This window comes from Arachis duranensis, chromosome 4 (genome assembly GCF_000817695.3).
Source record: "Arachis duranensis cultivar V14167 chromosome 4, aradu.V14167.gnm2.J7QH, whole genome shotgun sequence".
NCBI lineage: Eukaryota > Viridiplantae > Streptophyta > Magnoliopsida > Fabales > Fabaceae > Arachis > Arachis duranensis.
Window position 1 is genome coordinate 100,185,372 of NC_029775.3, and position 15,283 is coordinate 100,200,654.

The 15,283-nt window shown below is 34.0% G+C and overlaps 1 long non-coding RNA gene and 1 pseudogene across 2 annotated transcripts; one reads left to right on the forward strand and one right to left on the reverse strand.

The window, feature by feature from the left end:
* Positions 1-11,650, forward strand: part of LOC107485220 (naringenin 8-dimethylallyltransferase 1, chloroplastic-like) — a 42,234-nt pseudogene extending 30,584 nt beyond the window's left edge.
* Positions 2,275-4,432, reverse strand: LOC107485219 (uncharacterized). Of its 2 annotated transcripts, none has more exons than XR_001591422.3 (4): positions 4,317-4,432; positions 2,796-3,386; positions 2,514-2,598; positions 2,275-2,442 (listed from the first exon to the last, which is right to left on the reverse strand). It is a non-coding gene; the product is annotated as an uncharacterized LOC107485219 (long non-coding RNA). The 2 variants fall into 2 exon arrangements; XR_008008180.1 differs by having other exon boundaries at positions 2,796-3,574.
* Positions 11,651-15,283: the final 3,633 nt, after the last annotated feature.

The following is a 15,283-nucleotide window of genomic DNA, read 5'->3' on the forward strand; positions in this document are numbered from 1 at the left end:
GTAGTGTCATTAAAGCAATCAAATCAATTTCTCTCTCATGGTTCCCATGCATGTATTAACTTCACTTTAATAAAATTTGAATTCCACCACATGATTGAAATGGATTCCGTTGGAAGCATGAAGCAATACATTTGCTTTCCCCTTTTTTTTCTTCAATTCGAATCAAGCTAGTGGGTTTGCCACTAAGATTTGAATTGGGCTAATAATAATGTTAAGAGAATCTGGCCCAATATCAAATTATTGTTTTAGCCAAATTACTTAATTATTTTATCCAAAGATGAATGTTTACAAACATATTTAGGCTTGTAACTTTTCTTTTCTTTTCGACCCAACACAAAAATTTGCACACACAAAATTATTAATTAAGCAAGTATGATTTAAAATTAAATTAATAATTTTGTAATTAATTATTTTAATAATGTTTGTTCATCATCAAATTTAAATTAAAGTTTTTCAAACTCATCGATAATGATTATTATATATTTGTATATGTAACAATAATCTTAAAAAACATGAACTTTAATACTTTTTTATTGGATGTGTTTATACACAAGATTTAACACTTTGGGTGAGAAATAGGATTTAGGGGATGTTGAAGGAGACAAGGCAGCAGGCTTGAAAACTTTGGCAATACGCTTGGGTGTTAAGCAAGTAATTTATTTTTCTTTCCTGCATTTTCTAAATATGAGGCTTTGGTATATTATATATCCAGATTTATTCATTATTTATCTTTTTCTAGGCATTCTGGTTATGTATATCACTTATTCAAATGGCTTATGGAATTGCTATTACAATGGGAGCATTATCTCCTGTTTTATGGAGCAAAATTGTTACGGTAATGTGATATTTGCATATATAGATTATTATAATTAATTATTAGTGTGTACTGTGTAGTAATAAAAAATTACCTCAGTTTATAGTTTGCCTCTCTCTTCACAAATTTTTACATAGAAAAACTAATGAAAATTCACAATGTATATTAATCTATTCCAAAAGTTTCAATAATATTGATATCAATTCGAATAACTATTTGGAGTTTACACCATTTTTATAGAAAATAAGGCATTTTATTCTAATTCTTTTATTCAATTTATTAATATCTTAAATTTGTTGTAATTTTTAATTTGTTAGGTTGTGACACATGTCATTATGGTTTTATACGTTTGGAATTATGCTGTTAATTCAGTAGATTTATCAAGCAAAGATTCGTTGCACTCCTTTGATATGTTTATGTTTAAGGTAAGTAATAACTTTACTTAGAGCTTGTTTCGAATGCTAATAAGAATTAAAATTTATTAAGTGTTAAATTTTTTTTCTTGTTTTGAAACAACTAAAAATAAATAATTGAATTTTTTTTTTAATTCTAATTCTCATTTTTAGTAAATGAGACAAAAATAGTCTAATTTCTAAATCTACTCACACACTGTTTAAACTTGAATTCTATTCTATTAATATATTATTATAATCATTCAAAATCATGAAATTGAATTTCAAATAAAAATAAATTCTATTTTTAAAGAAAATAAAATTCTTTTTTATATTAAATGATTTCCAAACAAACTCTTAGTAAAATAATATGAAGTATTATTTTCTGGGCAAATGCACTTTGCTTGTTATTGAATTTCGTACAATAAGTTGATTATGTAAATGGAGTAGCTCCATTTTTTTTCATGTTAAAAAGAATTAAAGATTAATAGAAGGAAGTCGAGCTCATGATGGTTATCGATACACACTTAGTTAGAAATCAGCATCACTACAAAGGAAACGGGAAATTGCGGTGCTTTTTGGAGTGATTTGTAGCGGTTTTAAGCCGCCGCGAAACAGAATTCCAGCGGTTCGTTAAGCGTCACCTATTAGGGGTGGTTATATGATTTAGCGGCGGTTCTAAGAAACCGCTGGCACAACCGCTGCAAATTAGATAATTGATTTTGCAGCGGTTTTAAAACCGCCGCTATTTGGTCAATGGATTTAAAAAAATTGCGGCGGTTTTAAAACCGCCGCAAAACTGTGAGGTTTTTTAAAAAAAATTGCACAGTTTTAAACCGCCTTGACCAATTTTGTTAGCCAAATTGAAGTTACTTGTGGCATGGGCCAGTTCTTCATATGAAAACTCTGCTGATTTTTCTATACTTGTGTTTACAAAGCTATCAGAGGCTTTATCTGAAAGAGGGATGATAAGTAAGAGTCACTCGACTGTTCATGTTCACCATTCTTGCTTTATACACAACATAAATTGTACTGAAGCCATCAAGAAACTGGAAAGGAAACTATCTCTAAGTAAAAGAGTTGTCAAACCATTCTTCAACTGAGCAGCCCTACGAATCCCTAGTCTTAATTCTCCATCGTCACCCCTAAGGAATAACACAGCATCTCCAGACACAAGCTTCTTCTTGTTCACAAATGCACTCCATCCAGTTGTGAGCAAATGTCTCCGTGGCTGCCCTGCTCATAAAAAGACAAGAAATGATTACTCCGCGCATGCAGATACATAAGAATGGTAATGAATGAGATACCTCTGTATATATGTCTAAACCTCCATTCAAGGCCATGCAAATCCTTCGCCACAAGCTCTTGTGAAGGCCTCTGTTGACTGTAATCCTAAAGTGAGCAATAAAACATAATTTCAAATTGTTATAAAGATAATGAAAGAACAAAAGTCTTAGATCTGCTAACTTCACCACATCAACAGAACATTTAAAGGATCAGACTTGACTGCAGCATATAAAAGTAGGATACATTATTTGAACAGTTCTCTTTGACAAGGAGAAAGGAGTGCCTCAAAGTTCATAATTTACCAGAGGAGGAAAGCAATCTTCAGCTGCTCAACGAGGCACAGAAAATCCACCATGAGTGCTAGTGTAAGAAGCAGTAAGAGTCTTGCAAAACATATGGGGTGTTGTTGACTTCACCACAGCTTCAGTATCATCTTCTTCACCATCAGCATCAACTAATAGAGGCGCTTCATTTAATAGTAAACACATATCTTTCCTTTCCTTTTCACTCTTCTAACAAGAAACTTTGTACTTCTCTTTTACCTGTTAGAAAGTAAAGTTGAAGAGCTAGGTAACATAGACAAATACACAGGTACCGTTGTGTACTTTTTGTGTTATTTGGTTTCCCAGAAACATGACACGCAGCTAAATTAAGCAAAGCTTAGTCAATCTTACTTTTAATTGACCCCTAAGGTCTAGGCACTAAGTAGTACTAAAATGTTGAGAGAATTTGAAGTATGTTTCTCAATTTCTTCTTCAAATCTAAACTAAAACAAATTAAGATCATAAATATCCTAAATTCATAATTCAGAATTCATAGTCTTGTATAAATCTCACCTCACTTTCAGGAACCAACAAGACCTGGCAATAGACTTCATCACTGCCTTCCTCTGCCTGCTCAGAAAAAGAACAAACATTTCATGAAATTTTCAACAGAAGCCAAACTAAAACTTCGAAAGAGAAAGAATCACACAACTGCTTATTAAATCCATGAAAATAAAAGGTTGAACTCCTCCACTTTTCACTGAGGAAAACTAGCAAGGAATAGGTCCAACACCTAGAGAGTAACCAATCACCATAGTCTTAAAAGAAATGATTCATCAAGCCGGTAAAAACTGAAATACATTATGTCAAATCAAAATAAATTTAAATATTCAATGTAGCCCACAAAACATGCTTTGCCTTCTCTAAACTAAACACAATTCAGCATGGTTGTCTTTATAAAATAAGTAATTTGTGATCATATATAGGTCCAACCTTTCTGGTTGAATGAAAACATCATCAGGGTATCTCAAAATAAATAAATGTATTGCAATATATATATATATATATATATTGAGCCCCATAGAGTATAATTGCAATTTTCGCTACCACTAAGATGCTTATTAAGGCTTATTAAGGCTTCTAGCTACCACTAGGCACTACACACTGGATTGTGCTTTGTAATTAGTAATCATGCATGATCACTTTCAATAATATAGGTAATTTATATAGGTTTGGTCTCAGATTTACTATTGAACCAAAAAGATTTAATTTACTTACTGACTAATATTACAATATAATGTATGAGTTGGCGAACTAAACAATATAGAACTAGAAATAAGTGAATCAAAGGGATAAAATAGATAACATGGAGGATAGTTTTATACTTGGAAACACCCAAAATGAAAGTATCAAAATTTATTGAAATGCTAACTACTTAATTTAGTTATCAAAATTTGCTGGTATAGTTCTTCAAACATTCAATGTAAATGTAATTAGCAAAACAGAACTGAAAGCCATCTTTGTTTTCAAGACAAGAATAATTATTTGCAATTTATATACCTCCAGGACCAGATAGCAAAATAGCTCTGCTTGCTAGAGAAAGCTTCTTGGTGTGCTTGGATAAATTAAGATGCTTCAAATAAACATGTGCAGCATTTGTCAACAACACTCGAGTTTTTTGCTGTCATTATCAACATTATATAGAAACATGAGTGTTATTTATTCATCATAACTCATCCATGAATCAAAAAATAGTTATCAATAAAAAATTGTGGCACAATTAGACCAAACAGTAGATAATTGAACCATATTTCAGGAAAAAATGCTCTTTCAAAGTATGTTTATAACTTGATAACTATTTGGAACATGATGATTGAGTTTAACTAGATTCTGATTAATGATGAGTATAAATTAAAAAGAAAAAAAAGCAAGAAGCTGTAGTTCAAGTTCAAGTTCAAGTTCACTTGCCCTTTTTATTGAGTATGGAATAAATAAGATTGACTTATTATTTTATACATCTTGTGAGGGTGTAATTATTTTCACCTAACTTCTAAGCTATTAATACATCTACCAGTGTCCAAAACCCAACAATGATGAGAATCTTATGCAATTGGCAACCTTCTCATCAAGGAATGGTTATCAGAGAACTAACATGATCTATAACAAAACTACATAAATAGTATTGGAGATCCAAATAAGCTATCATTTCATCACTCTTCTCTTGTAGCTTTGCAGTTTTTGATCCAAAACAGCCAAAAGAATTAAGCCAATATATAACCATAGAAATTTCAGGATTCACAAAGAAGCACAAGGAAACTCAACAACAATAACAAAATCTGAGATAGTTACACTGAAAGACCAAGATGCATATCTTAAATTAGGACTAGGGTTCGAACCAAAATAGCAACTGAATTGGGAACAACCAATTAAACTAAATTGGTGCAAAGAGATTCGATCAACAATCAAAATGATTCAATTCAAACAAAGCTACGAGGACAAAAGATGAAATTGAAAGATAAAGAAAAGGGGGAGAAAGCAAAGCAGGAAGCGGGAAGAGGGTACGTTCGAGCGGCGCACAGCAGGGCAAGGGGGAAGGTTGAGGATGACGACATCGGGGCGGTTGGGAAGCCACGCGGCGACACCGGGATGTGCACGACAGAGGGACGAATAGCAGACGTGCCTCTCCACCTTCTATTCGCGCGCGGGAGCTATGCGGCAGCTTGAGCAGATCCATGACGAGGAATGATGTAGCGGCTGCAGCTGATGGTGATTGGCGCTTTGCCCCCTTTTAGGTTTGCCCCCTTTCCTCTAATTTCGATTATGAAAACAATTTTTGAGTAGTATGTAATTGGCAGCGTTTGACACACAGAACCGCAGCTATCCTGACCGATCTTTCACGGAGATAAACCCGCTACAAGAACCGCAGTCACTCAATCAATTTGTGGCGATTTGGCAAAAATGCAGGCAATTTTCCGCTGCTAAGTTCCGCTTTTCTTGTAGTGCATGATGAACATGTTAGTTAGATAGTTTTAGAGTTTGTTAGGAGAATGCTAGTATGGCACTAGTTAGTTAGAGATTAATTTAAGTCTTGTAGATATTTGTAGTCACAAGACACTGTATATATAAACCTATATGTAACTAGTTAGAGAAGTGAGATTCATCATTATAGAAATATGAATACAAGAGAGAAATTTCTCTCTCTGCATTCATAGCTATCTGCTTCTTCTCTGTGCATGAGTTCTCCCTTTGCAAGCTCCTGAACACAACCTTTTGTCATGGTGCGGTGAGCGTGGAAGGAGCTAGAATTCGAAATACAGTAACTGAAGAAGAAGTTGAATGATGAATCCATTGTTGCGAATCAATTGTTCATCCAAGTTCTTGTTCGAAACAATCTTCATTTTCTCATCTTGATATACTCCTTCAATTTTTCTTTACTTACCTTCATTCTTCTCCTTCACGTTTGAACTCATTTGATAGAGTCGATGAGACTTACTCTATTTCTAATCTAATCATCACACTGATAGAGATTTGGAGGCTCCGATCACGAGATCGAACGTGAAAGATCCTGGATCTATCTCAAAAACCTCTTGAAGAATCCAGTAAAACACAGATCTTGAGACTGTGTAATGGCTGACTCAGAAGGCAACTCGAACAAAGAAGATAAACAATTCTCAGCTTCATATCTTCAAAAACTGGGAAAATTGATGAATCTTCAGCTGGCACTGATGCATAATCAAATGGCTCAAGCAGGGAAGATGAGCTCGAACCTGTTACAAGATGTTTCGAGTCCATTTTATCTCCAGCCTAGCGACAATTCAGGTATACCTCTCACAACGAATTCATTAACAATTCTAAACTATCACTCTTGGTCGAAGTCAGTTTTGTTGTCCTTAAAATCGGAGAACAAGTTAAGTTTTATCGACGGTTCCCTCCTAAAATCGGACAGATCTGACAATTCATTTCAGGCTTGGGATAGGTGCAATAATCTAGCTTTGTCTTGGCTGCATGCATCTATTAGTAGTAAAATTTTGCACAGTATTCTATCATGCAATGTAGTGTGTGATCTCTGGGAAGATCTTAAGCACCAATTTTATGAGGGAGATTTGTTTAGAATTACAGAATTGGAAGAGAAAATGTTTGCTATTAAACAAGGTGATCCTCTATCACATCTTATTTTACAAGACTCAAAGGCTTATGGAAGGAATTGGATGAATTCCAACCAATTATAAAATGTGAATGTGATGATTCATTCTCATGCGGCATTGAGCTTATGAAAAAGTATAGGTCTCATACTCATATTGTTCAATTATTGGGAGGATTGAATGATGATTACCTAACGGCCAGATCTTAGATCATGCTCATTAAGCCACTCCCTAATGTGAATGAGGTTTATTCATTACTGTTGCAGCAAGAGCACCAGCTAACACGCTCGAGCCATAATGATGGGAAGTTACTAATAAACGCTGCCATGAACTTCAATAACTCTTTCAACAATTATTTTGGTAGAAGTAGGCAAAATGACTCACGTGGCAGGGGCAGAGGGCTCTCCAACTAGGGGAGAGGCACTAATGGACGTGGTCAATTGAGAAAGTGCTCTCACTGTAGGAGGACTGGACATTTAGTTGACACATGCTACCATAAGCATGGGTTTTCTCCTCACTACAAGTATAGTTCTGACTTAAAAATCATCAACAATGTAAACACTGATGAAGATTTGCAAAAGATCAGTGAGCCTCATTTAATTTGGAAGATAGTGAGAGCTTAGACTACTTATTTATGAAGGAATAAAAATAAGCTTTAATTAGGTTATTCCACAACCATGGTGGCAAGCCTACTCAAAACATCAATCTGGCTACGGAAGTCCATGCCCCATCCAAAAGTATATACAAAATTCTATCTATCTCCAAAAATAAATTGAAGTGCACAGATTGGATTCTCGACACAGGTACCACGGCACATGTGGCTTGTTCACTAGTTTTTAAAGAGTAAATCCAATCACATTTCAATTGCCAGATGGTTCAAGAATTGTCACTGCCATCAGCGGGACAATTAATTTTTCAACCGAATTTCAACTTCAAAACGCTCTATATGTTCCATCTTTTACTTTCAACCACATCTCCATTTCAAAAGCTACTACATCCTTTTTATGCCAATTTATATTTAATGATTTGAATTGTGGGATCCAGGACAAAATGAGCCTGAGGATGATTGACACTGCTGAACTAACTTTAGGCCTGTATATCATGGATTCTACCCACATGCATACACTGCACTCACTCTCACAGCAATCTCAATTAGTCAATAAGAAAAATTGTGTCAATAATGTTGTAAATAAGTCAGATTTGACAGTCCTATGGCATAGTAGACTAGGACATATTGCTAATAATAGAATAGAAGTTATGCCAAAGTACTATGATTTTCTTCAGAACCAAATAAAATATGTCCCTTGTGAACCCTGTCATTTTGCTAAGCAAAAGCATCTTTCTTTCCCTCTTAGCAAAAAAAAATCCACTTCTTGTTTTGATATCATCCACATAGACATTTGGGGACCATTAGTTGTTGCTTCTAGTCAAGGCCATAAATATTTCTTGTTTATTGTGGATGACAAGGCAGATTCACCTGGGCATATTTCATGAAGAGCAAAGCTAAAGTAGCGCATTTAGTTCCCATTTTTGTTCAATTAATTGATACACAATTTCAAAAACGAATAAAATGCATAAGAAGTGATAATGACAAAGAGTTCCTACTACACACGCGCAAGCATCAAAATATGTTGAATATGGCTAGAGCGCTTGTTTTTCAAAGCCGTTTGCCTCATCATCTTTGGATTTTTGCTATAGCTCATGTCATACATATCTTGAACCATGTTCTTTCTAGCTCTATAAATGCATCAAGCCCCTTTCAAGAAATGTTCCACTCTTTACCTGACATCTCTTATTTTCGAACATTTGGGTGTTTTGTCTTTGCTTCCACCATAAGTGCTCACAGAAAGAAATTAGAAAAGAGAGCAAGAAAGGCTATTTTTTTAGGTTTCAAAATGAACACTAAAGGTTTTTTATTGATGGATCTATACTCAAGAGGTATTTCTTTCAAGAGATGTCATCTTTTATGAGGACATTTTTCCGTTTCACCAATCCAACGCTTTTAATGATTCACATGGTGCATCTATTTTGGATACCTTGCCATTTTATCATAATGATTTAGCACATCATGCCTCTTCAAAATCCTAATCTATTATGCCTCAAATGTTGCCAGTTCCTTTACAGATACCCTCAAGCACACAAGCACATCACCCTACTCATGCGTCGTTAGATCAGCAGGCGTCACCCTTGCATTCTCTACACTTGCATGCTGAGCACAACATGCCAGCATTGGCTTCAAGCCCCCCATCTAACTCACCATCACATGATCATGTAGCTTTAGAACAACCTCATGTAGACCAGCATCTTAGGCACTCAAATAGGATTAGAAAACCACCTGCACATTTAGCAGATTTTCAATGTATGCAGGTTCTATGTGAATTAGATTCTTCTTCTGGTGCCTCATCCTCATTTTCACAGCATCATATCTCTCAATTCATTTCATATGAACATCTCTCCCCGTCTCACAAAGCCTTTTCCGTCGCCATCGACAACCTCACTAAACCTCAAAGTTTTGAGCAAGCTATTCAGCATGATTGTTGGCACTAGTCAATTAGAAATGAACTTTTGGCCCTCGAAACTAACAAAACCTGGGTAATCACTACTCTTCCAAAGGGTAAGCATGCCGTTGGGTGCAAGCGGGTCTTTAAGACCAAACTCAAGACAGACAACTCGGTAGAATACCACAAGGCTAGGTTGGTGGCCAAGAGCTACACTCAATTAGCTAGATTTGACTACTTTGATACATTTTTTCCTGTAGTGAAAATATCCACATTTCGAGTTCTGCTGGCTCTCGCAACTCAGAAGGGTTGGTTTCTTCACTAACTCGACGTGAACATGACATTTCTATATGGGAATCTTCCTGAGACTGTTTACATGAAGCTTCCCCCCTCCTGGTCTCTCCGCACCTCTAAACAGTGTGTGCAAACTTGAGCATTCTCTCTATGGTCTTAAGCAGGCCAGTCGGCAGTGGAATCATAATTTGTGCTCAGTATTAAAGGTATCAGGTTACACCTAATCACGAGCTGATCACTCTCTATTCACCAAAAGTAGCTCCACTACCTTCACTACCCTTTTGGTGTATGTTGACGATCTTGTTCTAGCTGAAAATGACATGAAAAAAATTGAAAGAGTGAAAGCCCTCTTGGATGCCAAGTTTAAAATCAAGGATCTAGGGGATTCTTAAATACTTCCTTGGGTTTGAAGTTGCAAGGAGTAGCCAAGGCATCCTTCTCTACCAACATAAGTATGCAATTGATCTCTTAAATGAGTTTAGCTTTCTGAATACCAAGCCCACCTCCACCCCAATGAATTACACTGCTCCCCTGTCAAAGTATGCTGGTTTACCCTTGTCTGAGTTGACTCCTTATCGCAGGCTTATGGGGAGGCTGCTTTACTTGACGAATACTCGTCCAGATATTAGCTTCGATGTCAACAAGCTCGGTTAATATCTGGACTGTTCCACGAACGTGCATTGCAAGGCTGGGATGCACATCTTGAAGTATATCAAAGGTACTCCAACAAGAGAAATTTTGTTCTCCACCACCTCTGACTTATGCCTTACTAGCTATTCTGATTCTGATTGGGGAACGTGCCCCGATACATGGTGTTTGGTGTCCGGATTCTGTTTCTTCTTGGGTTCCTCTATTGTCTCATGGAAGAGTCAGAAACAGCTTACAGTGGCGCGTTCTTCTGCAGAGGCAGAATATCGCGCATTGGCACTGGCAACATGCTAAGGGAGATGGCTCACGTACATTCTCAGAGTTTACAAGTCCCCTTACGTAGGCCGATTACCCTGTTCTGTGACAATCAATCAACGATTCATATTGCTTCGAACTCAATTTTTCACGAGCGTACCAAGCACATCGAAATCAATTGCCACACTGTTCGAGATTGAGTGCATGATGGTTCTTTGAAGTTTTTATCAGTCCCTTCCCCTGAACAGGTAGCCGATATTCTCACCAAGAGTTTGGCACCATGGCCATTTGCAAAGATTCATTGCAAGTTTGGAATGCATGACATCCATATTCCAAGCTTGAGGGAGGCTGATAGAAGGAAGTCAAGCTCATAATGGTTATCGATACACAGTTAGTTAGGAATTAACATGATGAACATGTTAGTTAGATAGTTTTAGAGTTCGTCAGGAGAATACCAGCATGGTACTAGTTAGCTAGAGATTAATTTAAACCTTGTAGATATTTGTAGTCACAAGACACTGTATATAAATATAAACTTATATGTAACTAATTAGATAAGTGAGATTCATCATTATAGAAATGTGAATATAAGAGAGCAATTTTTCTCTCCGTATTCAGAGCTCTCTGCTTTTTCTTTGTGCATGAATTCTCCCTTTTCAAGCTCCTGAATGCAACCTTTTATCAAAGATCATTTTGTGTTTATATAAAACCAAAAGCTAGTTTTAAAACTAACTTCTTAATATATATATATATTGATTTTCGAAACTTTGGATATTTATTCCTTGACTTAATTATTTCAATTCTTTCTTAATTAAGTGATGCTATATGGATAAAACTATTATGCTTGTGAAGACTAGAGTTATGAGATTTATCGTTTTCATATTTTTTTATTGCAGCTTGTAACTGTGGAAAGTGTCCTTGTAATATTTGTTCGTTGAAGAACAAGTGAGATTGTGGATTTAATAAATAGTGCAGCATTTTCCATACGTTTCAACTAGATGAATCTTCGTGCAAGTTTATTATATATTTTTGTTTAAGTAAATTACTGTTTTCATAAGATAGATCATAGGTATTTCCCTGTTGCTCCTATAGGCAGAAATAAAAATGTATTGGTATAATAAATATATGACTTAATGAGAAACTGACATGTGAATTATATAATTCATATCAAAATATTTTTTATTTTTATTTTAAAAATACATAATATGTTCTTTAATATTAAAATACGTTTTAAATTAATCAAAAACAAGACTAAAATATTCTTTTAATTAATTTTTGGAAAAGGGTTAAGGAATTTTTCAATATTTTTAAAAAATAATATTTTAAGATTAATATTAAAAAGAATAAAATATACCTTTATGTTTAAAATTATTTAATTATATTCTAAATTAATATTTGAATGTGATTTTAAAAAGAATAAAATATCTATAGAATCAATTTAAAAACACTATTAAAAAAACTTTTTTCTACATTAATTATTGGATAACAATTTGTGAAAGGCTTATGTGTGGTGAAGAAAGATGAGGAGAGTGAAGGCCTTTTTATAATGAGAAGATCTACAATAAATATGAGTTTTAGTAACGTTAAATTTTACGACGTCTTAAAATTATTTTTTTAGGTAGTTTTAGATAATAGATTTTTACAGTGTTACATTTTTAATTTTTTATTATTTTATAGCAAAATTAAAATTGTTCTATTTGACTATTTTAAAGAATAGTTTTATAATTATTACCATGATTGATTTTTAAACAACAATTTTTTAATGTTATTTAAATAATTATACAAAAGAAACACATAAAAAACATTACCAAAATGTTACTACACTTTAAAATCGTTTTATTAGATAGTCTTAGACAATAATTTTTACAGTATTTCTGTTGAAATTCAATTTTTTATTATATTATAGCAACAAAATAAAATGATTTTTTTTACTATTTTAAAGAACAATTTTATAACCAGTACAACAATTTTTTATCAGACAATAATTTTCTAATTTTATTTAAATAATTATACAAATTAAAAAATACATATAAAAATAGTTATAAATAATCATACAAATTTAAACAATTTTCTCTATAAATACTAAATTTGTAGAACACTAAGAAATAAATTTAAAATAAATTTATAACAAATATTATATATTTTTGGTTTAATTTCTGCTCTAAAATTTAACATTATATTTTTTTAACACTTCAAAAAAAATTTCAGCAACTTTCCTTCAGAACAAAATACAAAATTGATCTTTTTCCCTCCCTCTACTAACACTACAAGAAAATGTAGTATTTGTAACAAATATTTTATGTTAAATTTGAAATTATTACTAAAATTTGATTTTTTGTAACAAGAATTAGTGATACAGAATAACAATATTTTGTAACAACCAAGGTTGTCAAACTCGCGAGTTAACTCATACGAGTTCACTAAATACATACTCAAATCCTCTATAATTATTCTTATATAAATACAACATAGAACACACAAAATTAAAAATTCTAAATCTGTAATACTAAATCTTTAATTGAACATTGAACAATATCAAATAATCAAATTAACTCTAATCAATATAATTAATTACTAATCCGCCATGAATGGATGAACCATCTGGCCATCTAATATAAACGATAAATAATAGGCTAAAATTAGAATCAATAAAATTTAAAAAGCAAAAAAAAAAACTAAATCAAGAAGCAAATGCTCAAAGAAAGGGGAAAAGACATACAAAAAATAGAGGATACAAAAAAAAAGAAGGGGCAAAGTCTCAGCAACAGCAAGTCAAAGACAAGGGTGCAGCAGGCAGCGGTGGTGAGGGTGCAGCAGCAGCACGAAACGACTGTGATAAATAGTCATGAATTTCACGACGGTGCAAACCAGAGCAGATATAGGACTGTAGGAGAAGTAGTCGAACTCGTGAACGGTGATAGCACGATGGAGTTGCGGATAGTAGAGATGTAAAGAAATACAAAGCATAGGAAAACATAGGTAAAATTCACAAAGATAATGGCGCAAATCAGAGCAGAGGTAGCAGACGCACGTGAACAACGGCAGCTCGATCGGGAACGTCGACTACGGCAGAACATGGAGAAAGTGAGACTTGAGAGAAATGACGCAGATGAGTGAGTTGTGAGTGAGTTTTTTTTCCATTCTTTGGAAGTGTTATCGTAACCCTAATAAAAATAGTATTTTTTTGGTTTCAAAATGACGCTTTTTTGAGCAAAAATGAAGAAAAACACAAACTCGCTAACTCGGTCCTAGACTCATAAGTTTGTCCGAGTTTGACCGAGTCTAGCTGAGTTTACTCAGGATAGAGTCTATGTCCGAGTCAACTCGATTCCATGTCTAAAATCGTAAACTCGTACGAGTTAACTCGAGAGTTTGACAACAATGATAACAACAATACAATTTTTACAAAGCATTCTAATATTATGTAACAACCTGACTTTTTTGTTGCAGATTATGTTAGATTTTATAATGAACCAGTGTTTTGTTACAAAATTTTATAATATTTTATAACAAAAGATGAAGTTGCTGCAAAAATTTAAAATATTTTGTAATAAAATATCCTTTTGTTTCAAAAACTCCAATTATTTTATAACAAAAAATTAGTTTGTCATAAAATTTAATATTATTTTTAACAAGTTATTTGTTTGTTATAAAATATAAGTATTTTTTGTAACTATAAAAATTATTTCAAAAATTTTTAAAAAATATTTTTTAACCTCCTTCCCCAAAAACAGCGTCATTTTGACGCTTAAAAGAAACCTAACTAGTAACTAATCTAAGGTTCGTCGAAGAAGTGAAGCATTCCCTCCATTCTTATCCCTCAAGCTCGAAGTGAAGAAGTAAAGAACCCTCTCTAACTCAGCCTCTATAGAGGCAGACTCTCTCACACTCACAATTTCCTACAACTCTGCCTCGTGTCACTGCTCTTCTGTGTCTCGTCGTTGCATTGTCGCCTGCATTTGTGGGTCGTATGCCTGTGTCATCGTGTCTTTGTGGCTCTGTGCTCTCTCATCGTCGTGCCATCGTCTATCACTGCTCGCCATTTTCTGCTATGCTCTTCTCTACTCTTTTTCTCTACGCTTCTCGCCTTCGTTTGTGGGTCGCGATCGTCTGTCGCTGCTCGGTGCATCAATAAGCATAAGGTATGTTTGTTTTTAGTTATTCAGCTATTGGGTTATATTTTGTTTAAGTGAGTAATTGATTAATGATGTTGCTATGAATGGTGGATAGAGGTGAGAAATGTTGTGAGTTTCATTCATTGTTCCTTTTCTTTTTTCCTGTTTTCTCTGCATAGTTATATCTTTTTTTCTTGATCCTTATAAATTAATCATTATATGTTTTAGGGTGCTGCTACTCTAAATTATTGGAAGTTGGTCATCGCTGTTTGAAAAAAGCAATGCATCACAATTGTCCTGTTCTATTATGGTAAAATCTTTTGGGAAGAACTCCATGATTTCATTTTGTTTGGTTTATGAATTGGTTTCGCTTACTATGAATTTTGTTGATTGTTGATTGTTGCTATGATGATGTTGGTTTGTTCTACCATTAGTTACTTTGGTGATTGAATTTTTTTCTTTAATGAGATTTTGTTCTGAGCAATGTTATGAAAAAATATTTCTGCTTCGTCATCGGTTCCTACTCTGTCATCCGCGGCTGTTCCGTGCTCTCCTCTCCGCTTGCATCCACTGCG